The 23936-nt window shown below is 45.3% G+C and overlaps 46 pseudogenes; all 46 read right to left on the bottom strand.

Annotated features, from left to right (window-relative positions):
* Window positions 1-651: 651 nt before the first annotated feature.
* LOC140079146 (5S ribosomal RNA) lies at window positions 652-770 on the bottom strand (annotated as a pseudogene).
* A 70-nt stretch (window positions 771-840) lies between these two features.
* Window positions 841-959, bottom strand: LOC140090207 (5S ribosomal RNA; annotated as a pseudogene).
* Window positions 960-1596: 637 nt separating this feature from the next.
* Window positions 1597-1715, bottom strand: LOC140095894 (5S ribosomal RNA; annotated as a pseudogene).
* A 70-nt stretch (window positions 1716-1785) lies between these two features.
* On the bottom strand, window positions 1786-1904 carry LOC140081582 (5S ribosomal RNA; annotated as a pseudogene).
* Window positions 1905-2163: 259 nt separating this feature from the next.
* LOC140088880 (5S ribosomal RNA) lies at window positions 2164-2282 on the bottom strand (annotated as a pseudogene).
* An 825-nt stretch (window positions 2283-3107) lies between these two features.
* On the bottom strand, window positions 3108-3226 carry LOC140079144 (5S ribosomal RNA; annotated as a pseudogene).
* Window positions 3227-3296: 70 nt separating this feature from the next.
* On the bottom strand, window positions 3297-3415 carry LOC140082664 (5S ribosomal RNA; annotated as a pseudogene).
* A 448-nt stretch (window positions 3416-3863) lies between these two features.
* Window positions 3864-3982, bottom strand: LOC140088879 (5S ribosomal RNA; annotated as a pseudogene).
* Window positions 3983-4807: 825 nt separating this feature from the next.
* LOC140079143 (5S ribosomal RNA) lies at window positions 4808-4926 on the bottom strand (annotated as a pseudogene).
* A 70-nt stretch (window positions 4927-4996) lies between these two features.
* On the bottom strand, window positions 4997-5115 carry LOC140082663 (5S ribosomal RNA; annotated as a pseudogene).
* Window positions 5116-5752: 637 nt separating this feature from the next.
* On the bottom strand, window positions 5753-5871 carry LOC140095893 (5S ribosomal RNA; annotated as a pseudogene).
* A 70-nt stretch (window positions 5872-5941) lies between these two features.
* LOC140088877 (5S ribosomal RNA) lies at window positions 5942-6060 on the bottom strand (annotated as a pseudogene).
* Window positions 6061-6885: 825 nt separating this feature from the next.
* LOC140079142 (5S ribosomal RNA) lies at window positions 6886-7004 on the bottom strand (annotated as a pseudogene).
* Window positions 7005-7074: 70 nt separating this feature from the next.
* On the bottom strand, window positions 7075-7193 carry LOC140090206 (5S ribosomal RNA; annotated as a pseudogene).
* A 637-nt stretch (window positions 7194-7830) lies between these two features.
* Window positions 7831-7949, bottom strand: LOC140095892 (5S ribosomal RNA; annotated as a pseudogene).
* A 70-nt stretch (window positions 7950-8019) lies between these two features.
* LOC140081581 (5S ribosomal RNA) lies at window positions 8020-8138 on the bottom strand (annotated as a pseudogene).
* Window positions 8139-8396: 258 nt separating this feature from the next.
* On the bottom strand, window positions 8397-8515 carry LOC140079141 (5S ribosomal RNA; annotated as a pseudogene).
* A 70-nt stretch (window positions 8516-8585) lies between these two features.
* Window positions 8586-8704, bottom strand: LOC140090204 (5S ribosomal RNA; annotated as a pseudogene).
* A 637-nt stretch (window positions 8705-9341) lies between these two features.
* Window positions 9342-9460, bottom strand: LOC140095891 (5S ribosomal RNA; annotated as a pseudogene).
* Window positions 9461-9530: 70 nt separating this feature from the next.
* Window positions 9531-9649, bottom strand: LOC140081580 (5S ribosomal RNA; annotated as a pseudogene).
* Window positions 9650-9908: 259 nt separating this feature from the next.
* On the bottom strand, window positions 9909-10027 carry LOC140088876 (5S ribosomal RNA; annotated as a pseudogene).
* Window positions 10028-10852: 825 nt separating this feature from the next.
* On the bottom strand, window positions 10853-10971 carry LOC140079140 (5S ribosomal RNA; annotated as a pseudogene).
* A 70-nt stretch (window positions 10972-11041) lies between these two features.
* Window positions 11042-11160, bottom strand: LOC140082662 (5S ribosomal RNA; annotated as a pseudogene).
* Window positions 11161-11993: 833 nt separating this feature from the next.
* On the bottom strand, window positions 11994-12112 carry LOC140095890 (5S ribosomal RNA; annotated as a pseudogene).
* Window positions 12113-12182: 70 nt separating this feature from the next.
* Window positions 12183-12301, bottom strand: LOC140088875 (5S ribosomal RNA; annotated as a pseudogene).
* Window positions 12302-13126: 825 nt separating this feature from the next.
* Window positions 13127-13245, bottom strand: LOC140079139 (5S ribosomal RNA; annotated as a pseudogene).
* A 70-nt stretch (window positions 13246-13315) lies between these two features.
* LOC140090203 (5S ribosomal RNA) lies at window positions 13316-13434 on the bottom strand (annotated as a pseudogene).
* Window positions 13435-14071: 637 nt separating this feature from the next.
* Window positions 14072-14190, bottom strand: LOC140095889 (5S ribosomal RNA; annotated as a pseudogene).
* Window positions 14191-14260: 70 nt separating this feature from the next.
* LOC140081579 (5S ribosomal RNA) lies at window positions 14261-14379 on the bottom strand (annotated as a pseudogene).
* Window positions 14380-14638: 259 nt separating this feature from the next.
* LOC140096450 (5S ribosomal RNA) lies at window positions 14639-14757 on the bottom strand (annotated as a pseudogene).
* Window positions 14758-15582: 825 nt separating this feature from the next.
* Window positions 15583-15701, bottom strand: LOC140079138 (5S ribosomal RNA; annotated as a pseudogene).
* Window positions 15702-15771: 70 nt separating this feature from the next.
* On the bottom strand, window positions 15772-15890 carry LOC140082661 (5S ribosomal RNA; annotated as a pseudogene).
* Window positions 15891-16716: 826 nt separating this feature from the next.
* Window positions 16717-16835, bottom strand: LOC140095886 (5S ribosomal RNA; annotated as a pseudogene).
* A 70-nt stretch (window positions 16836-16905) lies between these two features.
* On the bottom strand, window positions 16906-17024 carry LOC140088874 (5S ribosomal RNA; annotated as a pseudogene).
* Window positions 17025-17849: 825 nt separating this feature from the next.
* LOC140079136 (5S ribosomal RNA) lies at window positions 17850-17968 on the bottom strand (annotated as a pseudogene).
* A 70-nt stretch (window positions 17969-18038) lies between these two features.
* Window positions 18039-18157, bottom strand: LOC140090202 (5S ribosomal RNA; annotated as a pseudogene).
* A 637-nt stretch (window positions 18158-18794) lies between these two features.
* On the bottom strand, window positions 18795-18913 carry LOC140095885 (5S ribosomal RNA; annotated as a pseudogene).
* A 70-nt stretch (window positions 18914-18983) lies between these two features.
* Window positions 18984-19102, bottom strand: LOC140081578 (5S ribosomal RNA; annotated as a pseudogene).
* Window positions 19103-19361: 259 nt separating this feature from the next.
* LOC140088872 (5S ribosomal RNA) lies at window positions 19362-19480 on the bottom strand (annotated as a pseudogene).
* Window positions 19481-20305: 825 nt separating this feature from the next.
* Window positions 20306-20424, bottom strand: LOC140079135 (5S ribosomal RNA; annotated as a pseudogene).
* Window positions 20425-20494: 70 nt separating this feature from the next.
* Window positions 20495-20613, bottom strand: LOC140095884 (5S ribosomal RNA; annotated as a pseudogene).
* A 69-nt stretch (window positions 20614-20682) lies between these two features.
* Window positions 20683-20801, bottom strand: LOC140079134 (5S ribosomal RNA; annotated as a pseudogene).
* Window positions 20802-20871: 70 nt separating this feature from the next.
* On the bottom strand, window positions 20872-20990 carry LOC140082660 (5S ribosomal RNA; annotated as a pseudogene).
* An 826-nt stretch (window positions 20991-21816) lies between these two features.
* On the bottom strand, window positions 21817-21935 carry LOC140095883 (5S ribosomal RNA; annotated as a pseudogene).
* A 70-nt stretch (window positions 21936-22005) lies between these two features.
* On the bottom strand, window positions 22006-22124 carry LOC140088871 (5S ribosomal RNA; annotated as a pseudogene).
* Window positions 22125-23705: 1581 nt separating this feature from the next.
* Window positions 23706-23824, bottom strand: LOC140091323 (5S ribosomal RNA; annotated as a pseudogene).
* Window positions 23825-23936: the final 112 nt, after the last annotated feature.

The raw sequence follows: 23936 nt of genomic DNA, 5'->3' as shown, positions 1-23936 counted from the left end.
AGAATGGCCGTTGACAGCAGCATTTCAAATTGAACCTTCTTTTACTATCTCATAGAGAAACTAACACAATTTTCAGGTTCAAAAAGGGCAACGGAACTTGGGATTCCCAGCCAGTCTCCCATGCTGGTACTTGCCAAGCCTTAAGCTGCATTGCTGCTGCGATCTGGCGAGAGCAGGCACATTCAGCTTAGAATGGCCATTGACAGCAGTTGTTCAATTTGAACCTTCTTCTACTATCTTATATAGAAACTAACACAATTTTCAGGTTCAAAAAGGTCACCAGAACTTGGGATTCCAAGCCAGTCTCCCATGCTGGTACTTGCCAAGCCTTAAGCTGCATTGCTGCTGCAATCTGACAAGAGCAGGCACATTCAGCTTAGAATGGCCGTTGACAGCAGCTGTTCAATTTGAACCTTCTTTTGCTATCTCATAGAGAAACTAACACAATTTTCAGGTTCAAAAAGGTCACCAGAACTTGGGATTCCAAGCCAGTCTCCCATGCTGGTACTTGCCAAGCCTTAAGCTGCATCGCTGCTGCGATCTGACAAGAGCACGCACATTCAGCTTAGAATGGCCGTTGACAGCATCTGTTCAATTTGAACCTTCTTTTACTATGTCATAGAGAAACTAACACATTTTCAGGTTCAAAAAGGTCAACAGAACTTGGGATTCCCAGCCAGTCTCCCATGCTGGTACTTGCCAAGCCTTAAGCTGCATTGCTGCTGCGATCTGACGAGAGCAGGCACATTCAGCTTAGAATGGCCGTTGACAGCAGCTGTTCAATTTGAACCTTCTTTTACTATCTCATAGAGAAACTAACACAATTTTCAGGTTCAAAAAGGTCAACGGAACTTGGGATTCCAAGCCAGTCTCCCATGCTGGTACTTGCCAAGCCTTAAGCTGCATTGCTGCTGCGATCTGACGAGAGCAGGCACATTCAGCTTAGAATGGCCATTGACAGCAGTTGTTCAATTTGAACCTTCTTCTACTATCTCATATAGAAACTAACACAATTTTCAGGTTCAAAAAGGTCACCAGAACTTGGGATTCCAAGCCAGTCTCCCATGCTGGTACTTGCCAAGCCTTAAGCTGCATCGCTGCTGCGATCTGACAAGAGCACGCACATTCAGCTTAGAATGGCCGTTGACAACAGCTGTTCAATTTGAACCTTCTTTTACTATCTCATAGAGAAACTAACACAATTTTCAGGTTCAAAAAGGGCAACGGAACTTGGGATTCCCAGCCAGTCTCCCATGCTGGTACTTGCCAAGCCTTAAGCTGCATTGCTGCTGCGATCTGGCGAGAGCAGGCACATTCAGCTTAGAATGGCCATTGATAGCAGTTGTTCAATTCGAACCTTCTTCTACTATCTTATATAGAAACTAACACAATTTTCAGGTTCAAAAAGGTCACCAGAACTTGGGATTCCCAGCCAGTCTCCCATGCTGGTACTTGCCAAGCCTTAAGCTGCATTGCTGCTGCGATCTGGCGAGAGCAGGCACATTCAGCTTAGAATGGCCATTGACAGCAGTTGTTCAATTTGAACCTTCTTCTACTATCTCATAGAGAAACTAACACAATTTTCAGGTTCAAAAAGGTCAACGGAACTTGGGATTCCCAGCCAGTCTCCCATGCTGGTACTTGCCAAGCCTTAAGCTGCATCGCTGCTGCGATCTGACAAGAGCACGCACATTCAGCTTAGAATGGCCGTTGACAGCAGCTGTCCAATTTGAACCTTCTTTTACTATCTCATAGAGAAACTAACACAATTTTCAGGTTCAAAAAGGTCAACGGAACTTGGGATTCCCAGCCAGTCTCCCATGCTGGTACTTGCCAAGCCTTAAGCTGCATTGCTGCTGCGATCTGACGAGAGCAGGCATATTCAGCTTAGAATGGCCGTTGACAGCAGCTGTTCAATTTGAACCTTCTTTTACTATCTCATAGAGAAACTAACACAATTTTCAGGTTCAAAAAAGTCACCAGAACTTGGGATTCCCAGCCAGTCTCCCATGCTGGTACTTGCCAAGCCTTAAGCTGCATCGCTGCTGCGATCTGACAAGAGCACGCACATTCAGCTTAGAATGGCCGTTGACAGAAGCTGTTCAATTTGAACCTTCTTTTACTATCTCATAGAGAAACTAACACAATTTTCAGGTTCAAAAAGGTCAACGGAACTTGGGATTCCCAGCCAGTCTCCCATGCTGGTACTTGCCAAGCCTTAAGCTGCATTGCTGCTGCGATCTGACAAGAGCAGGCACATTCAGCTTAGAATGGCCGTTGACAGCAGCATTTCAAATTGAACCTTCTTTTACTATCTCATAGAGAAACCAAAACAATTTTCAAGTTCAAAAACGTAAACAGAACTTGGGATTCCCAGCCAGTCTCCCATGCTGGAACTTGCCAAGCCTTAAGCTGCATCGCTGCTGCGATCTGACAAGAGCACGCACATTCAGCTTAGAATGGCTGTTGACAGCAGCTGTTCAATTTGAACCTTCTTTTACTATCTCATAGAGAAACTAACACAATTTTCAGGTTCAAAAAGGGCAACGGAACTTGGGATTCCCAGCCAGTCTCCCATGCTGGTACTTGCCAAGCCTTAAGCTGCATTGCTGCTGCGATCTGGCGAGAGCCGGCACATTCAGCTTAGAATGGCCATTGACAGCAGTTGTTCAATTTGAACCTTCTTCTACTATCTTATATAGAAACTAACACAATTTTCAGGTTCAAAAAGGTTACCAGAACTTGGGATTCCAAGCCAGTCTCCCATGCTGGTACTTGCCAAGCCTTAAGCTGCATTGCTGCTGCAATCTGACAAGAGCAGGCACATTCAGCTTAGAATGGCCGTTGACAGCAGCTGTTCAATTTGAACCTTCTTTTGCTATCTCATAGAGAAACTAACACAATTTTCAGGTTCAAAAAGGTCACCAGAACTTGGGATTCCAAGCCAGTCTCCCATGCTGGTACTTGCCAAGCCTTAAGCTGCATCGCTGCTGCGATCTGACAAGAGCACGCACATTCAGCTTAGAATGGCCGTTGACAGCAGCTGTTCAATTTGAACCTTCTTTTACTATCTCATAGAGAAACTAACACATTTTCAGGTTCAAAAAGGTCAACAGAACTTGGGATTCCCAGCCAGTCTCCCATGCTGGTACTTGCCAAGCCTTAAGCTGCATTGCTGCTGCGATCTGACGAGAGCAGGCACATTCAGCTTAGAATGGCCGTTGACAGCAGCTGTTCAATTTGAACCTTCTTTTACTATCTCATAGAGAAACTAACACAATTTTCAGGTTCAAAAAGGTCAACGGAACTTGGGATTCCCAGCCAGTCTCCCATGCTGGTACTTGCCAAGCCTTAAGCTGCATTGCTGCTGCGATCTGACGAGAGCAGGCACATTCAGCTTAGAATGGCCATTGACAGCAGTTGTTCAATTTGAACCTTCTTCTACTATCTCATATAGAAACTAACACAATTTTCAGGTTCAAAAAGGTCACCAGAACTTGGGATTCCAAGCCAGTCTCCCATGCTGGTACTTGCCAAGCCTTAAGCTGCATCGCTGCTGCAATCTGACAAGAGCACGCACATTCAGCTTAGAATGGCCGTTGACAGCAGCTGTTCAATTTGAACCTTCTTTTACTATCTCATAGAGAAACTAACACAATTTTCAGGTTCAAAAAGGTCACCAGAACTTGGGATTCCCAGCCAGTCTCCCATGCTGGTACTTGCCAAGCCTTAAGCTGCATCGCTGCTGCGATCTGACAAGAGCACGCACATTCAGCTTAGAATGGCCGTTGACAGAAGCTGTTCAATTTGAACCTTCTTTTACTATCTCATAGAGAAACTAACACAATTTTCAGGTTCAAAAAGGTCAACGGAACTTGGGATTCCCAGCCAGTCTCCCATGCTGGTACTTGCCAAGCCTTAAGCTGCATTGCTGCTGCGATCTGACAAGAGCAGGCACATTCAGCTTAGAATGGCCGTTGACAGCAGCATTTCAAATTGAACCTTCTTTTACTATCTCATAGAGAAACCAAAACAATTTTCAAGTTCAAAAACGTCAACAGAACTTGGGATTCCCAGCCAGTCTCCCATGCTGGAACTTGCCAAGCCTTAAGCTGCATCGCTGCTGCGATCTGACAAGAGCACGCACATTCAGCTTAGAATGGCCGTTGACAGCAGCTGTTCAATTTGAACCTTCTTTTACTATCTCATAGAGAAACTAACACAATTTTCAGGTTCAAAAAGGGCAACGGAACTTGGGATTCCCAGCCAGTCTCCCATGCTGGTACTTGCCAAGCCTTAAGCTGCATTGCTGCTGCGATCTGGCGAGAGCCGGCACATTCAGCTTAGAATTGCCATTGACAGCAGTTGTTCAATTTGAACCTTCTTCTACTATCTTATATAGAAACTAACACAATTTTCAGGTTCAAAAAGGTTACCAGAACTTGGGATTCCAAGCCAGTCTCCCATGCTGGTACTTGCCAAGCCTTAAGCTGCATTGCTGCTGCAATCTGACAAGAGCAGGCACATTCAGCTTAGAATGGCCGTTGACAGCAGCTGTTCAATTTGAACCTTCTTTTGCTATCTCATAGAGAAACTAACACAATTTTCAGGTTCAAAAAGGTCACCAGAACTTGGGATTCCAAGCCAGTCTCCCATGCTGGTACTTGCCAAGCCTTAAGCTTCATCGCTGCTGCGATCTGACAAGAGCACGCACATTCAGCTTAGAATGGCCGTTGACAGCAGCTGTTCAATTTGAACCTTCTTTTACTATCTCATAGAGAAACTAACACATTTTCAGGTTCAAAAAGGTCAACAGAACTTGGGATTCCCAGCCAGTCTCCCATGCTGGTACTTGCCAAGCCTTAAGCTGCATTGCTGCTGCGATCTGACGAGAGCAGGCACATTCAGCTTAGAATGGCCGTTGACAGCAGCTGTTCAATTTGAACCTTCTTTTACTATCTCATAGAGAAACTAACACAATTTTCAGGTTCAAAAAGGTCAACGGAACTTGGGATTCCCAGCCAGTCTCCCATGCTGGTACTTGCCAAGCCTTAAGCTGCATTGCTGCTGCGATCTGACGAGAGCAGGCACATTCAGCTTAGAATGGCCATTGACAGCAGTTGTTCAATTTGAACCTTCTTCTACTATCTCATATAGAAACTAACACAATTTTCAGGTTCAAAAAGGTCACCAGAACTTGGGATTCCAAGCCAGTCTCCCATGCTGGTACTTGCCAAGCCTTAAGCTGCATTGCTGCTGCGATCTGACAAGAGCACACACATTCAGCTTAGAATGGCCGTTGACAGCAGTTGTTCAATTTGAACCTTCTTCTACTATCTCATAGAGAAACTAACACAGTTTTCAGGTTCAAAAAAGTCACCAGAACTTGGGATTCCCAGTCAGTCTCCCATGCTGGTACTTGCCAAGCCTTAAGTTGCATCGCTGCTGCGATCTGACAAGAGCACGCACATTCAGCTTAGAATGGCCGTTGACATCAGCTGTTCAATTTGAACCTTCTTTTACTATCTCATAGAGAAACTAACACAATTTTCAGGTTCAAAAAGGGCAACGGAACTTGGGATTCCCAGCCAGTCTCCCATGCTGGTACTTGCCAAGCCTTAAGCTGCATTGCTGCTGCGATCTGGCGAGAGCAGGCACATTCAGCTTAGAATGGCCATTGACAGCAGTTGTTCAATTTGAACCTTCTTCTACTATCTCATAGAGAAACTAACACAATTTTCAGGTTCAAAAAGGTCAACGGAACTTGGGATTCCCAGCCAGTCTCCCATGCTGGTACTTGCCAAGCCTTAAGCTGCATCGCTGCTGCGATCTGACAAGAGCACGCACATTCAGCTTAGAATGGCCGTTGACAGAAGCTGTTCAATTTGAACCTTCTTTTACTATCTCATAGAGAAACTAACACAATTTTCAGGTTCAAAAAGGTCAACGGAACTTGGGATTCCCAGCCAGTCTCCCATGCTGGTACTTGCCAAGCCTTAAGCTGCATTGCTGCTGCGATCTGACAAGAGCAGGCACATTCAGCTTAGAATGGCCGTTGACAGCATCATTTCAAATTGAACCTTCTTTTACTATCTCATAGAGAAACCAAAACAATTTTCAAGTTCAAAAACGTCAACAGAACTTGGGATTCCCAGCCAGTCTCCCATGCTGCAACTTGCCAAGCCTTAAGCTGCATCGCTGCTGCGATCTGACAAGAGCACGCACATTCAGCTTAGAATGGCCGTTGACAGCAGCATTTCAAATTGAACCTTCTTTTACTATCTCATAGAGAAACTAACACAATTTTCAGGTTCAAAAAGGGCAACGGAACTTGGGATTCCCAGCCAGTCTCCCATGCTGGTACTTGCCAAGCCTTAAGCTGCATTGCTGCTGCGATCTGGCGAGAGCAGGCACATTCAGCTTAGAATGGCCATTGACAGCAGTTGTTCAATTTGAACCTTCTTCTACTATCTTATATAGAAACTAACACAATTTTCAGGTTCAAAAAGGTCACCAGAACTTGGGATTCCAAGCCAGTCTCCCATGCTGGTACTTGCCAAGCCTTAAGCTGCATTGCTGCTGCAATCTGACAAGAGCAGGCACATTCAGCTTAGAATGGCCGTTGACAGCAGCTGTTCAATTTGAACCTTCTTTTGCTATCTCATAGAGAAACTAACACAATTTTCAGGTTCAAAAAGGTCACCAGAACTTGGGATTCCAAGCCAGTCTCCCATGCTGGTACTTGCCAAGCCTTAAGCTGCATCGCTGCTGCGATCTGACAAGAGCACGCACATTCAGCTTAGAATGGCCGTTGACAGCAGCTGTTCAATTTGAACCTTCTTTTACTATCTCATAGAGAAACTAACACATTTTCAGGTTCAAAAAGGTCAACAGAACTTGGGATTCCCAGCCAGTCTCCCATGCTGGTACTTGCCAAGCCTTAAGCTGCATTGCTGCTGCGATCTGACGAGAGCAGGCACATTCAGCTTAGAATGGCCGTTGACAGCAGCTGTTCAATTTGAACCTTCTTTTACTATCTCATAGAGAAACTAACACAATTTTCAGGTTCAAAAAGGTCAACGGAACTTGGGATTCCAAGCCAGTCTCCCATGCTGGTACTTGCCAAGCCTTAAGCTGCATTGCTGCTGCGATCTGACGAGAGCAGGCACATTCAGCTTAGAATGGCCATTGACAGCAGTTGTTCAATTTGAACCTTCTTCTACTATCTCATATAGAAACTAACACAATTTTCAGGTTCAAAAAGGTCACCAGAACTTGGGATTCCAAGCCAGTCTCCCATGCTGGTACTTGCCAAGCCTTAAGCTGCATCGCTGCTGCGATCTGACAAGAGCACGCACATTCAGCTTAGAATGGCCGTTGACAGCAGCTGTTCAATTTGAACCTTCTTTTACTATCTCATAGAGAAACTAACACAATTTTCAGGTTCAAAAAGGGCAACGGAACTTGGGATTCCCAGCCAGTCTCCCATGCTGGTACTTGCCAAGCCTTAAGCTGCATTGCTGCTGCGATCTGGCAAGAGCAGGCACATTCAGCTTAGAATGGCCATTGATAGCAGTTGTTCAATTCGAACCTTCTTCTACTATCTTATATAGAAACTAACACAATTTTCAGGTTCAAAAAGGTCACCAGAACTTGGGATTCCCAGCCAGTCTCCCATGCTGGTACTTGCCAAGCCTTAAGCTGCATTGCTGCTGCGATCTGGCGAGAGCAGGCACATTCAGCTTAGAATGGCCATTGACAGCAGTTGTTCAATTTGAACCTTCTTCTACTATCTCATAGAGAAACTAACACAATTTTCAGGTTCAAAAAGGTCAACGGAACTTGGGATTCCCAGCCAGTCTCCCATGCTGGTACTTGCCAAGCCTTAAGCTGCATCGCTGCTGCGATCTGACAAGAGCACGCACATTCAGCTTAGAATGGCCGTTGACAGCAGCTGTCCAATTTGAACCTTCTTTTACTATCTCATAGAGAAACTAACACAATTTTCAGGTTCAAAAAGGTCAACGGAACTTGGGATTCCCAGCCAGTCTCCCATGCTGGTACTTGCCAAGCCTTAAGCTGCATTGCTGCTGCGATCTGACGAGAGCAGGCATATTCAGCTTAGAATGGCCGTTGACAGCAGCTGTTCAATTTGAACCTTCTTTTACTATCTCATAGAGAAACTAACACAATTTTCAGGTTCAAAAAAGTCACCAGAACTTGGGATTCCCAGCCAGTCTCCCATGCTGGTACTTGCCAAGCCTTAAGCTGCATCGCTGCTGCGATCTGACAAGAGCACGCACATTCAGCTTAGAATGGCCGTTGACAGAAGCTGTTCAATTTGAACCTTCTTTTACTATGTCATAGAGAAACTAACACATTTTCAGGTTCAAAAAGGTCAACAGAACTTGGGATTCCCAGCCAGTCTCCCATGCTGGTACTTGCCAAGCCTTAAGCTGCATTGCTGCTGCGATCTGACGAGAGCAGGCACATTCAGCTTAGAATGGCCGTTGACAGCAGCTGTTCAATTTGAACCTTCTTTTACTATCTCATAGAGAAACTAACACAATTTTCAGGTTCAAAAAGGTCAACGGAACTTGGGATTCCAAGCCAGTCTCCCATGCTGGTACTTGCCAAGCCTTAAGCTGCATTGCTGCTGCGATCTGACGAGAGCAGGCACATTCAGCTTAGAATGGCCATTGACAGCAGTTGTTCAATTTGAACCTTCTTCTACTATCTCATATAGAAACTAACACAATTTTCAGGTTCAAAAAGGTCACCAGAACTTGGGATTCCAAGCCAGTCTCCCATGCTGGTACTTGCCAAGCCTTAAGCTGCATCGCTGCTGCAATCTGACAAGAGCACGCACATTCAGCTTAGAATGGCCGTTGACAGCAGCTGTTCAATTTGAACCTTCTTTTACTATCTCATAGAGAAACTAACACAATTTTCAGGTTCAAAAAGGGCAACGGAACTTGGGATTCCCAGCCAGTCTCCCATGCTGGTACTTGCCAAGCCTTAAGCTGCATTGCTGCTGCGATCTGGCGAGAGCAGGCACATTCAGCTTAGAATGGCCATTGATAGCAGTTGTTCAATTCGAACCTTCTTCTACTATCTTATATAGAAACTAACACAATTTTCAGGTTCAAAAAGGTCACCAGAACTTGGGATTCCCAGCCAGTCTCCCATGCTGGTACTTGCCAAGCCTTAAGCTGCATTGCTGCTGCGATCTGGCGAGAGCAGGCACATTCAGCTTAGAATGGCCATTGACAGCAGTTGTTCAATTTGAACCTTCTTCTACTATCTCATAGAGAAACTAACACAATTTTCAGGTTCAAAAAGGTCAACGGAACTTGGGATTCCCAGCCAGTCTCCCATGCTGGTACTTGCCAAGCCTTAAGCTGCATCGCTGCTGCGATCTGACAAGAGCACGCACATTCAGCTTAGAATGGCCGTTGACAGCAGCTGTCCAATTTGAACCTTCTTTTACTATCTCATAGAGAAACTAACACAATTTTCAGGTTCAAAAAGGTCAACGGAACTTGGGATTCCCAGCCAGTCTCCCATGCTGGTACTTGCCAAGCCTTAAGCTGCATTGCTGCTGCGATCTGACGAGAGCAGGCATATTCAGCTTAGAATGGCCGTTGACAGCAGCTGTTCAATTTGAACCTTCTTTTACTATCTCATAGAGAAACTAACACAATTTTCAGGTTCAAAAAAGTCACCAGAACTTGGGATTCCCAGCCAGTCTCCCATGCTGGTACTTGCCAAGCCTTAAGCTGCATCGCTGCTGCGATCTGACAAGAGCACGCACATTCAGCTTAGAATGGCCGTTGACAGAAGCTGTTCAATTTGAACCTTCTTTTACTATCTCATAGAGAAACTAACACAATTTTCAGGTTCAAAAAGGTCAACGGAACTTGGGATTCCCAGCCAGTCTCCCATGCTGGTACTTGCCAAGCCTTAAGCTGCATTGCTGCTGCGATCTGACAAGAGCAGGCACATTCAGCTTAGAATGGCCGTTGACAGCAGCATTTCAAATTGAACCTTCTTTTACTATCTCATAGAGAAACCAAAACAATTTTCAAGTTCAAAAACGTCAACAGAACTTGGGATTCCCAGCCAGTCTCCCATGCTGGAACTTGCCAAGCCTTAAGCTGCATCGCTGCTGCGATCTGACAAGAGCACGCACATTCAGCTTAGAATGGCCGTTGACAGCAGCTGTTCAATTTGAACCTTCTTTTACTATCTCATAGAGAAACTAACACAATTTTCAGGTTCAAAAAGGGCAACGGAACTTGGGATTCCCAGCCAGTCTCCCATGCTGGTACTTGCCAAGCCTTAAGCTGCATTGCTGCTGCGATCTGGCGAGAGCCGGCACATTCAGCTTAGAATTGCCATTGACAGCAGTTGTTCAATTTGAACCTTCTTCTACTATCTTATATAGAAACTAACACAATTTTCAGGTTCAAAAAGGTTACCAGAACTTGGGATTCCAAGCCAGTCTCCCATGCTGGTACTTGCCAAGCCTTAAGCTGCATTGCTGCTGCAATCTGACAAGAGCAGGCACATTCAGCTTAGAATGGCCGTTGACAGCAGCTGTTCAATTTGAACCTTCTTTTGCTATCTCATAGAGAAACTAACACAATTTTCAGGTTCAAAAAGGTCACCAGAACTTGGGATTCCAAGCCAGTCTCCCATGCTGGTACTTGCCAAGCCTTAAGCTTCATCGCTGCTGCGATCTGACAAGAGCACGCACATTCAGCTTAGAATGGCCGTTGACAGCAGCTGTTCAATTTGAACCTTCTTTTACTATCTCATAGAGAAACTAACACATTTTCAGGTTCAAAAAGGTCAACAGAACTTGGGATTCCCAGCCAGTCTCCCATGCTGGTACTTGCCAAGCCTTAAGCTGCATTGCTGCTGCGATCTGACGAGAGCAGGCACATTCAGCTTAGAATGGCCGTTGACAGCAGCTGTTCAATTTGAACCTTCTTTTACTATCTCATAGAGAAACTAACACAATTTTCAGGTTCAAAAAGGTCAACGGAACTTGGGATTCCCAGCCAGTCTCCCATGCTGGTACTTGCCAAGCCTTAAGCTGCATTGCTGCTGCGATCTGACGAGAGCAGGCACATTCAGCTTAGAATGGCCATTGACAGCAGTTGTTCAATTTGAACCTTCTTCTACTATCTCATATAGAAACTAACACAATTTTCAGGTTCAAAAAGGTCACCAGAACTTGGGATTCCAAGCCAGTCCCCATGCTGGTACTTGCCAAGCCTTAAGCTGCATCGCTGCATCGCTGCTGCAATCTGACAAGAGCACGCACATTCAGCTTAGAATGGCCGTTGACAGCAGCTGTTCAATTTGAACCTTCTTTTACTATCTCATAGAGAAACTAACACAATTTTCAGGTTCAAAAAGGTCAACAGAACTTGGGATTCCCAGCCAGTCTCCCATGCTGGTACTTGCCAAGCCTTAAGCTGCATCGCTGCTGCGATCTGACAAGAGCACACACATTCAGCTTAGAAAGGCCGTTGACAGCAGTTGTTCAATTTGAACCTTCTTCTACTATCTCATAGAGAAACTAACACAGTTTTCAGGTTCAAAAAAGTCACCAGAACTTGGGATTCCCAGCCAGTCTCCCATGCTGGTACTTGCCAAGCCTTAAGTTGCATCGCTGCTGCGATCTGACAAGAGCACGCACATTCAGCTTAGAATGGCCGTTGACATCAGCTGTTCAATTTGAACCTTCTTTTACTATCTCATAGAGAAACTAACACAATTTTCAGGTTCAAAAAGGGCAACGGAACTTGGGATTCCCAGCCAGTCTCCCATGCTGGTACTTGCCAAGCCTTAAGCTGCATTGCTGCTGCGATCTGGCGAGAGCAGGCACATTCAGCTTAGAATGGCCATTGACAGCAGTTGTTCAATTTGAACCTTCTTCTACTATCTCATAGAGAAACTAACACAATTTTCAGGTTCAAAAAGGTCAACGGAACTTGGGATTCCCAGCCAGTCTCCCATGCTGGTACTTGCCAAGCCTTAAGCTGCATCGCTGCTGCGATCTGACAAGAGCACGCACATTCAGCTTAGAATGGCCGTTGACAGAAGCTGTTCAATTTGAACCTTCTTTTACTATCTCATAGAGAAACTAACACAATTTTCAGGTTCAAAAAGGTCAACGGAACTTGGGATTCCCAGCCAGTCTCCCATGCTGGTACTTGCCAAGCCTTAAGCTGCATTGCTGCTGCGATCTGACAAGAGCAGGCACATTCAGCTTAGAATGGCCGTTGACAGCATCATTTCAAATTGAACCTTCTTTTACTATCTCATAGAGAAACCAAAACAATTTTCAAGTTCAAAAACGTCAACAGAACTTGGGATTCCCAGCCAGTCTCCCATGCTGCAACTTGCCAAGCCTTAAGCTGCATCGCTGCTGCGATCTGACAAGAGCACGCACATTCAGCTTAGAATGGCCGTTGACAGCAGCATTTCAAATTGAACCTTCTTTTACTATCTCATAGAGAAACTAACACAATTTTCAGGTTCAAAAAGGGCAACGGAACTTGGGATTCCCAGCCAGTCTCCCATGCTGGTACTTGCCAAGCCTTAAGCTGCATTGCTGCTGCGATCTGGCGAGAGCAGGCACATTCAGCCTAGAATGGCCATTGACAGCAGTTGTTCAATTTGAACCTTCTTCTACTATCTTATATAGAAACTAACACAATTTTCAGGTTCAAAAAGGTCACCAGAACTTGGGATTCCAAGCCAGTCTCCCATGCTGGTACTTGCCAAGCCTTAAGCTGCATTGCTGCTGCAATCTGACAAGAGCAGGCACATTCAGCTTAGAATGGCCGTTGACAGCAGCTGTTCAATTTGAACCTTCTTTTGCTATCTCATAGAGAAACTAACACAATTTTCAGGTTCAAAAAGGTCACCAGAACTTGGGATTCCAAGCCAGTCTCCCATGCTGGTACTTGCCAAGCCTTAAGCTGCATCGCTGCTGCGATCTGACAAGAGCACGCACATTCAGCTTAGAATGGCCGTTGACAGCAGCTGTTCAATTTGAACCTTCTTTTACTATGTCATAGAGAAACTAACACATTTTCAGGTTCAAAAAGGTCAACAGAACTTGGGATTCCCAGCCAGTCTCCCATGCTGGTACTTGCCAAGCCTTAAGCTGCATTGCTGCTGCGATCTGACGAGAGCAGGCACATTCAGCTTAGAATGGCCGTTGACAGCAGCTGTTCAATTTGAACCTTCTTTTACTATCTCATAGAGAAACTAACACAATTTTCAGGTTCAAAAAGGTCAACGGAACTTGGGATTCCAAGCCAGTCTCCCATGCTGGTACTTGCCAAGCCTTAAGCTGCATTGCTGCTGCGATCTGACGAGAGCAGGCACATTCAGCTTAGAATGGCCATTGACAGCAGTTGTTCAATTTCAACCTTCTTCTACTATCTCATATAGAAACTAACACAATTTTCAGGTTCAAAAAGGTCACCAGAACTTGGGATTCCAAGCCAGTCTCCCATGCTGGTACTTGCCAAGCCTTAAGCTGCATCGCTGCTGCGATCTGACAAGAGCACGCACATTCAGCTTAGAATGGCCGTTGACAGCAGCTGTTCAATTTGAACCTTCTTTTACTATCTCATAGAGAAACTAACACAATTTTCAGGTTCAAAAAGGGCAACGGAACATGGGATTCCCAACCAGTCTCCCATGCTGGTACTTGCCAAGCCTTAAGCTGCATTGCTGCTGCGATCTGGCGAGAGCAGGCACATTCAGCTTAGAATGGCCATTGATAGCAGTTGTTCAATTCGAACCTTCTTCTACTATCTTATATAGAAACTAACACAATTTTCAGGTTCAAAAAGGTCACCAGAACTTGGGATTCCCAGCCAGTCTCCCATGCTGGTACTTGCCAAGCCTTAAGCTGCATTGCTGCTGCGATCTGGCGAGAGCAGGCACATTCAGCTTAGAATGGCCATTGACAGCAGTTGTTCAATTTGAACCTTCTTCTACTATCTCATAGAGAAACTAACACAATTTTCAGGTTCAAAAAGGTCAACGGAACTTGGGATTCCCAGCCAGTCTCCCATGCTGGTACTTGCCAAGCCTTAAGCTGCATCGCTGCTGCGATCTGACAAGAGCACGCACATTCAGCTTAGAATGGCCGTTGACAGCAGCTGTCCAATTTGAACCTTCTTTTACTATCTCATAGAGAAACTAACACAATTTTCAGGTTCAAAAAGGTCAACGGAACTTGGGATTCCCAGCCAGTCTCCCATGCTGGTACTTGCCAAGCCTTAAGCTGCATTGCTGCTGCGATCTGACGAGAGCAGGCATATTCAGCTTAGAATGGCCGTTGACAGCAGCTGTTCAATTTGAACCTTCTTTTACTATCTCATAGAGAAACTAACACAATTTTCAGGTTCAAAAAAGTCACCAGAACTTGGGATTCCCAGCCAGTCTCCCATGCTGGTACTTGCCAAGCCTTAAGCTGCATCGCTGCTGCGATCTGACAAGAGCACGCACATTCAGCTTAGAATGGCCGTTGACAGAAGCTGTTCAATTTGAACCTTCTTTTACTATCTCATAGAGAAACTAACACAATTTTCAGGTTCAAAAAGGTCAACGGAACTTGGGATTCCCAGCCAGTCTCCCATGCTGGTACTTGCCAAGCCTTAAGCTGCATTGCTGCTGCGATCTGACAAGAGCACGCACATTCAGCTTAGAATGGCCGTTGACAGCAGCATTTCAAATTGAACCTTCTTTTACTATCTCATAGAGAAACCAAAACAATTTTCAAGTTCAAAAACGTCAACAGAACTTGGGATTCCCAGCCAGTCTCCCATGCTGGAACTTGCCAAGCCTTAAGCTGCATCGCTGCTGCGATCTGACAAGAGCACGCACATTCAGCTTAGAATGGCCGTTGACAGCAGCTGTTCAATTTGAACCTTCTTTTACTATCTCATAGAGAAACTAACACAATTTTCAGGTTCAAAAAGGGCAACGGAACTTGGGATTCCCAGCCAGTCTCCCATGCTGGTACTTGCCAAGCCTTAAGCTGCATTGCTGCTGCGATCTGGCGAGAGCCGGCACATTCAGCTTAGAATTGCCATTGACAGCAGTTGTTCAATTTGAACCTTCTTCTACTATCTTATATAGAAACTAACACAATTTTCAGGTTCAAAAAGGTTACCAGAACTTGGGATTCCAAGCCAGTCTCCCATGCTGGTACTTGCCAAGCCTTAAGCTGCATTGCTGCTGCAATCTGACAAGAGCAGGCACATTCAGCTTAGAATGGCCGTTGACAGCAGCTGTTCAATTTGAACCTTCTTTTGCTATCTCATAGAGAAACTAACACAATTTTCAGGTTCAAAAAGGTCACCAGAACTTGGGATTCCAAGCCAGTCTCCCATGCTGGTACTTGCCAAGCCTTAAGCTTCATCGCTGCTGCGATCTGACAAGAGCACGCACATTCAGCTTAGAATGGCCGTTGACAGCAGCTGTTCAATTTGAACCTTCTTTTACTATCTCATAGAGAAACTAACACATTTTCAGGTTCAAAAAGGTCAACAGAACTTGGGATTCCCAGCCAGTCTCCCATGCTGGTACTTGCCAAGCCTTAAGCTGCATTGCTGCTGCGATCTGACGAGAGCAGGCACATTCAGCTTAGAATGGCCGTTGACAGCAGCTGTTCAATTTGAACCTTCTTTTACTATCTCATAGAGAAACTAACACAATTTTCAGGTTCAAAAAGGTCAACGGAACTTGGGATTCCCAGCCAGTCTCCCATGCTGGTACTTGCCAAGCCTTAAGCTGCATTGCTGCTGCGATCTGACGAGAGCAGGCACATTCAGCTTAGAATGGCCATTGACAGCAGTTGTTCAATTTGAACCTTCTTCTACTATCTCATATAGAAACTAACACAATTTTCAGGTTCAAAAAGGTCACCAGAACTTGGGATTCCAAGCCAGTCTCCCATGCTGGTACTTGCCAAGCCTTAAGCTGCATCGCTGCTGCAATCTGACAAGAGCACGCACATTCAGCTTAGAATGGCCGTTGACAGCAGCTGTTCAATTTGAACCTTCTTTTACTATCTCATAGAGAAACTAACACAATTTTCAGGTTCAAAAAGGTCAACAGAACTTGGGATTCCCAGCCAGTCTCCCATGCTGGTACTTGCCAAGCCTTAAGCTGCATCGCTGCTGCGATCTGACAAGAGCACACACATTCAGCTTAGAATGGCCGTTGACAGCAGTTGTTCAATTTGAACCTTCTTCTACTATCTCATAGAGAAACTAACACAGTTTTCAGGTTCAAAAAAGTCACCAGAACTTGGGATTCCCAGCCAGTCTCCCATGCTGGTACTTGCCAAGCCTTAAGTTGCATCGCTGCTGCGATCTGACAAGAGCACGCACATTCAGCTTAGAATGGCCGTTGACATCAGCTGTTCAATTTGAACCTTCTTTTACTATCTCATAGAGAAACTAACACAATTTTCAGGTTCAAAAAGGGCAACGGAACTTGGGATTCCCAGCCAGTCTCCCATGCTGGTACTTGCCAAGCCTTAAGCTGCATTGCTGCTGCGATCTGGCGAGAGCAGGCACATTCAGCTTAGAATGGCCATTGACAGCAGTTGTTCAATTTGAACCTTCTTCTACTATCTCATAGAGAAACTAACACAATTTTCAGGTTCAAAAAGGTCAACGGAACTTGGGATTCCCAGCCAGTCTCCCATGCTGGTACTTGCCAAGCCTTAAGCTGCATCGCTGCTGCGATCTGACAAGAGCACGCACATTCAGCTTAGAATGGCCGTTGACAGAAGCTGTTCAATTTGAACCTTCTTTTACTATCTCATAGAGAAACTAACACAATTTTCAGGTTCAAAAAGGTCAACGGAACTTGGGATTCCCAGCCAGTCTCCCATGCTGGTACTTGCCAAGCCTTAAGCTGCATTGCTGCTGCGATCTGACAAGAGCAGGCACATTCAGCTTAGAATGGCCGTTGACAGCATCATTTCAAATTGAACCTTCTTTTACTATCTCATAGAGAAACCAAAACAATTTTCAAGATCAAAAACGTCAACAGAACTTGGGATTCCCAGCCAGTCTCCCATGCTGCAACTTGCCAAGCCTTAAGCTGCATCGCTGCTGCGATCTGACAAGAGCACGCACATTCAGCTTAGAATGGCCGTTGACAGCAGCATTTCAAATTGAACCTTCTTTTACTATCTCATAGAGAAACTAACACAATTTTCAGGTTCAAAAAGGGCAACGGAACTTGGGATTCCCAGCCAGTCTCCCATGCTGGTACTTGCCAAGCCTTAAGCTGCATTGCTGCTGCGATCTGACGAGAGCAGGCACATTCAGCTTAGAATGGCCATTGACAGCAGTTGTTCAATTTGAACCTTCTTCTACTATCTTATATAGAAACTAACACAATTTTCAGGTTCAAAAAGGTCACCAGAACTTAGGATTCCAAGCCAGTCTCCCATGCTGGTACTTGCCAAGCCTTAAGCTGCATTGCTGCTGCAATCTGACAAGAGCAGGCACATTCAGCTTAGAATGGCCGTTGACAGCAGCTGTTCAATTTGAACCTTCTTTTGCTATCTCATAGAGAAACTAACACAATTTTCAGGTTCAAAAAGGTCACCAGAACTTGGGATTCCAAGCCAGTCTCCCATGCTGGTACTTGCCAAGCCTTAAGCTGCATCGCTGCTGCGATCTGACAAGAGCACGCACATTCAGCTTAGAATGGCCGTTGACAGCAGCTGTTCAATTTGAACCTTCTTTTACTATGTCATAGAGAAACTAACACATTTTCAGGTTCAAAAAGGTCAACAGAACTTGGGATTCCCAGCCAGTCTCCCATGCTGGTACTTGCCAAGCCTTAAGCTGCATTGCTGCTGCGATCTGACGAGAGCAGGCACATTCAGCTTAGAATGGCCGTTGACAGCAGCTGTTCAATTTGAACCTTCTTTTACTATCTCATAGAGAAACTAACACAATTTTCAGGTTCAAAAAGGTCAACGGAACTTGGGATTCCAAGCCAGTCTCCCATGCTGGTACTTGCCAAGCCTTAAGCTGCATTGCTGCTGCGATCTGACGAGAGCAGGCACATTCAGCTTAGAATGGCCATTGACAGCAGTTGTTCAATTTGCACCTTCTTCTACTATCTCATATAGAAACTAACACAATTTTCAGGTTCAAAAAGGTCACCAGAACTTGGGATTCCAAGCCAGTCTCCCATGCTGGTACTTGCCAAGCCTTAAGCTGCATCGCTGCTGCGATCTGACAAGAGCACGCACATTCAGCTTAGAATGGCCGTTGACAGCAGCTGTTCAATTTGAACCTTCTTTTACTATCTCATAGAGAAACTAACACAATTTTCAGGTTCAAAAAGGGCAACGGAACTTGGGATTCCCAGCCAGTCTCCCATGCTGGTACTTGCCAAGCCTTAAGCTGCATTGCTGCTGCGATCTGGCGAGAGCAGGCACATTCAGCTTAGAATGGCCATTGATAGCAGTTGTTCAATTCGAACCTTCTTCTACTATCTTATATAGAAACTAACACAATTTTCAGGTTCAAAAAGGTCACCAGAACTTGGGATTCCCAGCCAGTCTCCCATGCTGGTACTTGCCAAGCCTTAAGCTGCATTGCTGCTGCGATCTGGCGAGAGCAGGCACATTCAGCTTAGAATGGCCATTGACAGCAGTTGTTCAATTTGAACCTTCTTCTACTATCTCATAGAGAAACTAACACAATTTTCAGGTTCAAAAAGGTCAACGGAACTTGGGATTCCCAGCCAGTCTCCCATGCTGGTACTTGCCAAGCCTTAAGCTGCATCGCTGCTGCGATCTGACAAGAGCACGCACATTCAGCTTAGAATGGCCGTTGACAGCAGCTGTCCAATTTGAACCTTCTTTTACTATCTCATAGAGAAACTAACACAGTTTTCAGGTTCAAAAAGGTCAACGGAACTTGGGATTCCCAGCCAGTCTCCCATGCTGGTACTTGCCAAGCCTTAAGCTGCATTGCTGCTGCGATCTGACGAGAGCAGGCATATTCAGCTTAGAATGGCCGTTGACAGCAGCTGTTCAATTTGAACCTTCTTTTACTATCTCATAGAGAAACTAACACAATTTTCAGGTTCAAAAAAGTCACCAGAACTTGGGATTCCCAGCCAGTCTCCCATGCTGGTACTTGCCAAGCCTTAAGCTGCATCGCTGCTGCGATCTGACAAGAGCACGCACATTCAGCTTAGAATGGCCGTTGACAGAAGCTGTTCAATTTGAACCTTCTTTTACTATCTCATAGAGAAACTAACACAATTTTCAGGTTCAAAAAGGTCAACGGAACTTGGGATTCCCAGCCAGTCTCCCATGCTGGTACTTGCCAAGCCTTAAGCTGCATTGCTGCTGCGATCTGACAAGAGCAGGCACATTCAGCTTAGAATGGCCGTTGACAGCAGCATTTCAAATTGAACCTTCTTTTACTATCTCATAGAGAAACCAAAACAATTTTCAAGTTCAAAAACGTCAACAGAACTTGGGATTCCCAGCCAGTCTCCCATGCTGGAACTTGCCAAGCCTTAAGCTGCATCGCTGCTGCGATCTGACAAGAGCACGCACATTCAGCTTAGAATGGCCGTTGACAGCAGCTGTTCAATTTGAACCTTCTTTTACTATCTCATAGAGAAACTAACACAATTTTCAGGTTCAAAAAGGGCAACGGAACTTGGGATTCCCAGCCAGTCTCCCATGCTGGTACTTGCCAAGCCTTAAGCTGCATTGCTGCTGCGATCTGGCGAGAGCCGGCACATTCAGCTTAGAATGGCCATTGACAGCAGTTGTTCAATTTGAACCTTCTTCTACTATCTTATATAGAAACTAACACAATTTTCAGGTTCAAAAAGGTTACCAGAACTTGGGATTCCAAGCCAGTCTCCCATGCTGGTACTTGCCAAGCCTTAAGCTGCATTGCTGCTGCGATCTGACAAGAGCAGGCACATTCAGCTTAGAATGGCCGTTGACAGCAGCTGTTCAATTTGAACCTTCTTTTGCTATCTCATAGAGAAACTAACACAATTTTCAGGTTCAAAAAGGTCACCAGAACTTGGGATTCCAAGCCAGTCTCCCATGCTGGTACTTGCCAAGCCTTAAGCTGCATCGCTGCTGCGATCTGACAAGAGCACGCACATTCAGCTTAGAATGGCCGTTGACAGCAGCTGTTCAATTTGAACCTTCTTTTACTATCTCATAGAGAAACTAACACATTTTCAGGTTCAAAAAGGTCAACAGAACTTGGGATTCCCAGCCAGTCTCCCATGCTGGTACTTGCCAAGCCTTAAGCTGCATTGCTGCTGCGATCTGACGAGAGCAGGCACATTCAGCTTAGAATGGCCGTTGACAGCAGCTGTTCAATTTGAACCTTCTTTTACTATCTCATAGAGAAACTAACACAATTTTCAGGTTCAAAAAGGTCAACGGAACTTGGGATTCCCAGCCAGTCTCCCATGCTGGTACTTGCCAAGCCTTAAGCTGCATCGCTGCTGCGATCTGACAAGAGCACGCACATTCAGCTTAGAATGGCCGTTGACAGCAGCTGTTCAATTTGAACCTTCTTTTACTATCTCATAGAGAAACTAACACATTTTCAGGTTCAAAAAGGTCAACAGAACTTGGGATTCCCAGCCAGTCTCCCATGCTGGTACTTGCCAAGCCTTAAGCTGCATTGCTGCTGCGATCTGACGAGAGCAGGCACATTCAGCTTAGAATGGCCGTTGACAGCAGCTGTTCAATTTGAACCTTCTTTTACTATCTCATAGAGAAACTAACACAATTTTCAGGTTCAAAAAGGTCAACGGAACTTGGGATTCCCAGCCAGTCTCCCATGCTGGTACTTGCCAAGCCTTAAGCTGCATTGCTGCTGCGATCTGACGAGAGCAGGCACATTCAGCTTAGAATGGCCATTGACAGCAGTTGTTCAATTTGAACCTTCTTCTACTATCTCATATAGAAACTAACACAATTTTCAGGTTCAAAAAGGTCACCAGAACTTGGGATTCCAAGCCAGTCTCCCATGCTGGTACTTGCCAAGCCTTAAGCTGCATCGCTGCTGCAATCTGACAAGAGCACGCACATTCAGCTTAGAATGGCCGTTGACAGCAGCTGTTCAATTTGAACCTTCTTTTACTATCTCATAGAGAAACTAACACAATTTTCAGGTTCAAAAAGGTCAACAGAACTTGGGATTCCCAGCCAGTCTCCCATGCTGGTACTTGCCAAGCCTTAAGCTGCATCGCTGCTGCGATCTGACAAGAGCACACACATTCAGCTTAGAATGGCCGTTGACAGCAGTTGTTCAATTTGAACCTTCTTCTACTATCTCATAGAGAAACTAACACAGTTTTCAGGTTCAAAAAAGTCACCAGAACTTGGGATTCCCAGCCAGTCTCCCATGCTGGTACTTGCCAAGCCTTAAGCTGCATCGCTGCTGCGATCTGACAAGAGCACGCACATTCAGCTTAGAATGGCCGTTGACATCAGCTGTTCAATTTGAACCTTCTTTTACTATCTCATAGAGAAACTAACACAATTTTCAGGTTCAAAAAGGGCAACGGAACTTGGGATTCCCAGCCAGTCTCCCATGCTGGTACTTGCCAAGCCTTAAGCTGCATTGCTGCTGCGATCTGGCGAGAGCAGGCACATTCAGCTTAGAATGGCCATTGACAGCAGTTGTTCAATTTGAACCTTCTTCTACTATCTCATAGAGAAACTAACACAATTTTCAGGTTCAAAAAGGTCAACGGAACTTGGGATTCCCAGCCAGTCTCCCATGCTGGTACTTGCCAAGCCTTAAGCTGCATCGCTGCTGCGATCTGACAAGAGCACGCACATTCAGCTTAGAATGGCCGTTGACAGAAGCTGTTCAATTTGAACCTTCTTTTACTATCTCATAGAGAAACTAACACAATTTTCAGGTTCAAAAAGGTCAACGGAACTTGGGATTCCCAGCCAGTCTCCCATGCTGGTACTTGCCAAGCCTTAAGCTGCATTGCTGCTGCGATCTGACAAGAGCAGGCACATTCAGCTTAGAATGGCCGTTGACAGCATCATTTCAAATTGAACCTTCTTTTACTATCTCATAGAGAAACCAAAACAATTTTCAAGTTCAAAAACGTCAACAGAACTTGGGATTCCCAGCCAGTCTCCCATGCTGGAACTTGCCAAGCCTTAAGCTGCATCGCTGCTGCGATCTGACGAGAGCACGCACATTCAGCTTAGAATGGCCGTTGACAGCAGCATTTCAAATTGAACCTTCTTTTACTATCTCATAGAGAAACTAAAACAATTTTCAAGTTCAAAAAGGTCAACAGAACTTGGGATTCCCAGCCAGTCTCCCATGCTGGAACTTGCCAAGCCTTAAGCTGCATCGCTACTGCGATCTGACAAGAGCACGCACATTCAGCTTAGAATGGCCGTTGACAGCAGCTGTTCAATTTGAACCTTCTTTTACTATCTCATAGAGAAACTAACACAATTTTCAGGTTCAAAAAGGGCAACGGAACTTGGGATTCCCAGCCAGTCTCCCATGCTGGTACTTGCCAAGCCTTAAGCTGCATTGCTGCTGCGATCTGGCTAGAGCAGGCACATTCAGCTTAGAATGGCCATTGACAGCAGTTGTTCAATTTGAACCTTCTTCTACTATCTTATATAGAAACTAACACAATTTTCAGGTTCAAAAAGGTCACCAGAACTTGGGATTCCAAGCCAGTCTCCCATGCTGGTACTTGCCAAGCCTTGAGCTGCATCGCTGCTGCGATCTGACAAGAGCACGCACATTCAGCTTAGAATGGCCGTTGACAGCAGCTGTTCGATTTGAACCTTCTTTTACTATCTCATAGAGAAACTAACACAATTTTCAGGTTCAAAAAGGGCAACGGAACTTGGGATTCCCAGCCAGTCTCCCATGCTGGTACTTGCCAAGCCTTAAGCTGCATTGCTGCTGCGATCTGGCGAGAGCAGGCACATTCAGCTTAGAATGGCCATTGACAGCAGTTGTTCAATTTGAACCTTCTTCTACAATCTTATATAGAAACTAACACAATTTTCAGGTTCAAAAAGGTCACCAGAACTTGGGATTCCCAGCCAGTCTCCCATGCTGGTACTTGCCAAGCCTTAAGCTGCATTGCTGCTGCGATCTGGCGAAAGCAGGCACATTCAGCTTAGAATGGCCATTGACAGCAGTTGTTCAATTTGAACCTTCTTCTACTATCTCATAGAGAAACTAACACAATTTTCAGGTTCAATAAGGTCACCAGAACTTGGGATTCCCAGCCAGTCTCCCATGCTGGTACTTGCCAAGCCTTAAGCTGCATCGCTGCTGCGATCTGAGAAGAGCACGCACATTCAGCTTAGAATTGCCGTTGACAGCAGCGTTTCAATTTGAACCTTCTTTTTCTATCTCATACAGAAACTAACACAATTTTCAGGTTCAAAAAGGGCAACGGAACTTGGGATTCCCAGCCAGTCTCCCATGCTGGTACTTGCCAAGCCTTAAGCTGCATCGCTGCTGCAATCTGACAAGAGCACGCACATTCAGCTTAGAATGGCCGTTGACAGCAGCTGTTCAATTTGAACCTTCTTTTACTATCTCATAGAGAAACTAACACATTTTCAGGTTCAAAAAGGTCAACAGAACTTGGGATTCCCAGCCAGTCTCCCATGCTGGTACTTGCCAAGCCTTAAGCTGCATTACTGCTGCGATCTGACGAGAGCAGGCACATTCAGCTTAGAATGGTCATTGACAGCAGTCGTTCAATTTGAACCTTCTTCTACTATCTTATAGAGAAACTAACACAATTTTCAGGTTCAAAAAGGTCACCAGAACTTGAGATTCCAAGCCAGTCTCCCATGCTGG

The sequence above is a fragment of the Engystomops pustulosus genome, chromosome 9, assembly GCF_040894005.1.
Source record: "Engystomops pustulosus chromosome 9, aEngPut4.maternal, whole genome shotgun sequence".
Taxonomy (NCBI): Eukaryota; Metazoa; Chordata; class Amphibia; order Anura; family Leptodactylidae; genus Engystomops; species Engystomops pustulosus.
The sequence above is the reverse complement of the archived record's forward strand: the minus strand, read 5'-3'. Positions and strand labels throughout refer to the sequence as shown.